This window comes from Oenanthe melanoleuca, chromosome 2, assembly GCF_029582105.1.
Source record: "Oenanthe melanoleuca isolate GR-GAL-2019-014 chromosome 2, OMel1.0, whole genome shotgun sequence".
In the NCBI taxonomy this organism is placed as follows: Eukaryota; Metazoa; Chordata; class Aves; order Passeriformes; family Muscicapidae; genus Oenanthe; species Oenanthe melanoleuca.
Window position 1 is genome coordinate 8712891 of NC_079335.1, and position 6000 is coordinate 8718890.

The 6000-nt window shown below is 42.7% G+C and overlaps 1 protein-coding gene across 4 annotated transcripts in view; it reads right to left on the minus strand.

Moving 5' to 3' along the window:
• Positions 1–3867, minus strand: part of EFR3A (EFR3 homolog A) — a 74933-nt gene extending 71066 nt beyond the window's left edge. Inside the window, exon 1 of one of the 4 annotated variants that reach the window (XM_056483118.1) lies at positions 3790–3867. The gene's annotated coding sequence lies outside the window, so the exon portion shown is untranslated. The remainder of the gene's footprint in view (positions 1–3789) is intronic. The other 3 variants (XM_056483117.1, XM_056483119.1, XM_056483120.1) reach the window with 3 other exon arrangements.
• Between the last annotated feature and the right edge of the window lie 2133 nt (positions 3868–6000).

The following is a 6000-nucleotide window of genomic DNA, read 5'->3' on the forward strand; positions in this document are numbered from 1 at the left end:
CCATTCAATTAATTAGCACTAAAATGCAAATAATTTGAAGATTTTTCTGTAGGCAGTGCATTTGGATTTTACTAACTGCCAAATACAAACTCACCATAAATGTATCTTTCTACAAATAAAAAGAAAATCTCAGTTAGACAGTAAGTGTTGCTCTCTTAAAAAATAAAATAAATTTTTAAATAAAAGATATTCAGCTAATACTTGTATGTACACATGTACCCAAAAAAATGGATATGTGAGAATAAACATTTCATTCGGTCAACATATGTTTTAATGACCACATATTAAAGTAATGCTCATAGTTGCTAAAAATAAACTTTATTCTCGTATATGCATTTCAATCAGAGATTCCAATTTGCTGACAGCAGCTAGGGTTAAAAATAGTACTTCAAAGTAAGTTATTTAAAATATCCCATCTATTAGAAAGCTGTATGTCCCTCTCCAAGGGCAGCACGAGAATTATTGTAATTTTATAAAAGGAAATGTGCTGTGGATCATCATGTTCAAGAGACACATGGAAAGACAAAATCTCTGGTTCAGAATGAAATTATGGACCCAGCTGAAACAATACAGAACACAGATTTACTGACAGATAAGAAAATAAAAATGCAGAGAACGTGGTGAGAGTTTCAGGGAGTCAAGTGCCAGAGACTCAGGAGTGTTTTACTGACCATCTCCGGCAATCAGGAATTCAACACATTTTCCTAAAACATAACCACTGCTGTTGACAGCAAAGTCAACTCACTTTTAGAAGATTCTTAGAAGAGTTTTCTGCAGAATTACTAGAAAAGTGGTATAATCAACTAAGACACGTAGAAAATGCCTGTTTTTAAATAATTTACTGGGTTTTTAGTAATTTTATGATCTGTAAGAGGACCAAAAATTATATATGGAGGTGACTTGGCCCCTACATGAAGAACAGACCACTCAATTTCCTCTCCATAAAATCTTCAACCACCATTTCACTTGGCCTAGGATAAAGTTTAATCCACAGATGCTGTCACCTGTTACAGAACAGAACCAAACTAAACCAAAAAGCTTCTCACTATGAGTCTGCTCAGCTATTTGTCACTAAAATTTTACATAAGAAAAGAGGGACCCCAACCCACCCCAGAGTTTGATGAAGCAGATTTTAGCTAATTAAAAGAGAGCTATCATGTGATACCATTTAGCTTCATAGTCTAACACTTACTGTTTAACATATCCCATGTCAATTTGTGACATCTAACAGACCACAAGATGCAATTTATGGATATTAAATACTACACAATGTTTTCTTCACCAAATCAACTGACTCCTGGATATTAAGAAGGTAAACAAAATCATATCTACTTTTATGTGGAGGATTAAAAGCTATTGTTCTTTTCCTAAGGATATAATAATAATTCTAAACATAATTAGAATCAAAGTGCAAAGACAGTGAATGTACCTTAAAAGACAGAGGAACACTTTTATGACTCATAAAATCACTCTTCTAAAGAAAAACTTTTAGTTTTGTTTTGAGATTTTAAATCATTTGGCTAGGAAACCCAATGTCAATTCATTGTTCATCAGAACAAGGACAAAAATACAGTTTGACTTTTTTTTTTTTCATTAACTAACTGGGATCTGAAATTAAAGGATATTTTATTAGCACAAATGTTTCTTATTATCACAAGATTCCAAAAATGGCATTGAAAGCCAAACAGAAAAGCAGAGATCATTTTCCTGTATGCCCTAATACAATGGGCCTCTTTAAAAGACCTAAAGTGGAAAAATTATATAACCTTGTGCTACAGGTAAAGAAACAGAAGTCAGCATACCTGAGGTTTTGTATTTTTTTTCCAATAAGCCTTCTGTTATGTTATTATGTAACACCATAAATTTTTAACTTGATTTTGAGTCTTCAAAATGAAATTGCCAGCTGGGCTCCTGTTCATTCCTTCAACTTAAGCCAAATAAGGGCAGAGGCTTAAGCACCCCTCACAGCCACTCACTTTGAACTAAAAAATTAAAAATCCACTGTACATTTACTTTTTAGATCACTTAGCTCCCCACTAATACTTTCTATTTGAAAAATTAATCAACGCCTTTAGCTTTGAAAGTAGGCAAGTTGCCAATGAAAAACAAGATTAATAAATCACATGCTCATTCCTAAATATAGACAGTTAAGCTCCAACTACAATTCCCAGAACTCAAAAAATGCAATATAAAACGGATTTACATACTGTGTAATTCTGGGAAAGTACCTGATTTTAGTCTGAACTGCCCTTCTCAGGTGGAGAGACAATCCCATGTATGAAGCTGGCTGAACTGATGAGACTACCCTGAGAATACAACTACAGAAAACATGATTTGCTTTCACTTCAAAAATTATGTATCTTCAAAATGGTTTAAAAACTGTGTGATAACGTTACAAGGATTACTTCCTTACAGAGTTAGGCTGGGCAGTTAAAAGTCACTGGCATCAACAAAAGCTCTTTTTAACCCGTACTCTTTATACTATAGATTTTATAATTAGAAGTGTGGTCACTTTTCATTAGACTTGAATTGTATTCTCACACCTCCTTCAACTTGCATGCAATATAAAATTTGTTCACTCTTTTTTATTGCACAAGTCTGGATCAGAAATGGAGAGGTTACTGTCCATTATGAACCACAAACATCTGCAATATCTAAAACAAGTTGTTTAATCACAAACTCTATTTTAATTAAATTTTTGAGGTTTTTTTCCTGAATCAGAAATTAATCTTATTCTAGCAGCCTTTTTTAGACAAGTACTAAAATTGTTATTAAAAGGCTTAAATAAAACCTATGGATAAGCCTTTAGGCCTATCAGGGAACTACAATCAAGATTTCAACTCCAAACCATCAATTACTTGAAGAAATTTTACCATATCTTAAAGAGCATTAAAACCAAGTCTTCAAGCAAGACGTCCTGAAGCTACTTGAGAAAATATTTCAAATGATGCAGAATTAATTACAAATGCTTTATGAAGTAAATACCTATAAAATCCCAAAGCTGTGACTGTTAACTCTGGGTTTAGCTTACCTACTCATTTGCACAGCAAACACTGATGTAGCTTCGCAAAACGTAACACACTGGGCTAGCAAAGTGAGTTTTGATGTAGCAACTAAAGCTCTGGTTTAAAGTTAGAGGCTTTCCCACAAGTCCTACAACAGCACAGAGACAATCCACACCTCATCCTTTCTTCCTTGAATTTCAGCTCGAAGGACCACGGGATACCTTTCCAGATGTATCCAAAAAGAGACCTGTACTACAGTTTTCAGGAGCAAGATTTGTGAACCCACACCTCAACTCTCTAAAGCATGGCTACGTGATGCACGATTAACTTCAAAGAGGAAGCCAAGAAAGCTTACAGCGTCGTCCTCCTGTCAATTTGCACTGTGTTCGGTTATTATCTCGCTGTGCATGTGAGGAAAAGCTGCTGAGGGCACTCCCAAAGCCCCAGCCCTGTCCGGTAAGAGCGGAAGGATCCGCTCGCTGTGCCCAGCCCCGCTCTCCCGCAGCCCCGGTGGCGAGCAGCCCCTGCCAGCCTGGCAGCCCCTCCGCCGGCACCCAGCGCCCACAGGGACTCCCCGCGCCGCTGCCACGGCGGCTCCGGGCTGAGGCCATGCCCTGAGGCTTCTCCTCCCGCGCCAGCCGGGCGGCCCGAGCCTCCCGCCACTCCCTCAGCGCCCACCCCTCCGGGGCGTCCTCCTCGTCCCCAACCCCGAAGCAGGGGAAGATCGCGACGAGGAGGCGACTGCCAGGGTGAGCACGAGTACCGGGAGCACCCCCAAACTCACCTCAGCCTCCCCTCCGGCTCAGTTTAGCAGCCGCCATCTTCACCCACCCCTCCCCCCCCATCCCGTCGGGTTCGCCGTGGCGCAGTGCACGCCGGGAGCTGTAGTTCTATCAGGAATAATTCCGTGCCCTCTTCCACCCATCCCTCCCACACAGAGAGGACGCCGAGAGGTCTCAGCGGATCTAGAAGCGCTCCGACACGGCACGGGGGTACAGCCCCGGGGCATGGGGCCGGCTGAGCCCCGCCAGGTGCGGGCCGGCGGGCGGAAGCCGGCGAGGGGGACCACAACTCCCAGAAGCCCTTGCTGCGGGGGCTCGCCGGCTCCAGGGGGCGGCGCTCCCCGTGTCCCGTGGCCGGCCCCGCCGTGAAGGCTGGTCGGTGTCGCCGGCGGGGGTTGGTGCCGGTGCCGGTGCCGGTGGGTCCGGCCCGGGAACGGGATAGTGCTGGGCTTCTCTCAGCCGTGGACTGAAGGAAGGGGCAGGGGAAAGCGAGCGGTGCCTGAAACCGGAGTTCTAACGCACCTCCACAGTGAGGCCAAACTCCGGTGAAAATCAGTGAAACCCAAGACAGCACACTCTCTTAGTCTGTTTTCCTTGAAATAATACTGCCAGCTTCCAAATCTGATGCCTTTGATGCCAGATTTTCCGACAGGCACGGGGAAATCGGAAGTTTTGGCAGAATCGTTAAGGTTGGAAAAGGCCTCGAAGATCATTGAACCCAGGCTATAACCCGACACCGCCTTGTCAAGCAGGCGCTGAGTGCCACGTCCAGTGGTTGAACACCTCCACCTCCCTGGGCCCCCTTTTCCAATGCTTAACCACCCTTTCAGTGAAGAAAATTTTCCTGGTGTCCAGCCTGAACCTCCCCTGGTGCAACTTGAGGCCATTTCGTCTTGTCCTGTTGCCTGGAAAAAGTCACTGATCCCACCTGGGTAGAATCTACCTTCAGAATGTTGTTGAGAACACGACGATCCCCCTGAGCATCTCTTTCTCCAGGCTAAAAACTCTGAGCTCCCTCAGCTTCTCCTTGTGCTCCAGCCTCCTCCCCAGCACTGTTGTCCTTTTCTGGACACACTCCAGCCCCTCAGTGTCATTTTTGTCATGAAGTGCTGAAAACTGAACACAGGAGTTGAGCTGTGGCTTCACCAGTGCTGAGTACAGGGAGATAGTCAATGTTCTCGTGCTATTGCTGATACAAGCCAGATGCCATGGGCCTCCTTGGCCACCTGGGCACACACTGGCTCATGTTCAGCCACTGCTGACCAGCACCCCCGGGGCCTTTTCCACCAGCACCTTTCCAGCCACTCTTCCCAAGCCTGCAGTGCTGCATGGAGCTGTTGTGGCCTAAGTGCAGGAGCTGGCACTTTGCCTTTTTGAACCTCATACAGTTGGTTTTGGGCTATCGATCCAGCCTATAGCCCTAAAAGCCCATTTCCTGTTGTTGTAGTTCCTTCTGTCAATCCATTTGAGTTTACATGTCAATCCATTTGTTTTTATATCTTTCACTGACTTCGGTTCTGCTTGTGTTGCATCTGTTAAAAGCTAGCATTTTATTTTCTTACACTTTTGAAACTACTTGAAACTTTCTTTTCACCAATAGTAGAAACAAGATCAGTGTTTCAGTTATGTTCCTTGAAAATAATCCCTAAAAATGTGAAACTGAGGAAGTGAGATGTCTACACGTCTCACAGTTTTCAGCAGTATCCAAAACGTGTTAATTCGCAAAAATTGGACAGACTCTCACATGTGGGTGCAACTGAGCAAGTTAAAGGAGTAAACTGTAGTCCTTCTTATTCATTTATATGATTTCTGAAATACAGCTTATGGCTTTGAACTCTTGGGGCCAAATATAATTAAAATGATAAGACACAGTGAACAGTCAGCCTCCCATAGATATGTGTACTGAGTCACTGCCTGCAAAGCAGAACATGTTTGCATTAGCCAATTTATTAAGGTTTCTGCCAACAACAGTCAGAACTACATAGATCTACATTTGCCCTTTGTTCTTTAAGTACAGCTGGTGATAATAATACTCCTCATTTTCTGAAACCTAGAGGAAAGTTTTAGATTTTTTTCATTGGCCAAAAATTCAAATACATTATTATGGTCTTAAGTCATGTCAGATGCAGCTTTAGTTCAAAGATCATCCTTCTAACCATTAGCTACAGGCAGTCTGCTCTCTTTACTGTAGTGATTTATTCCAGCTATTTGTC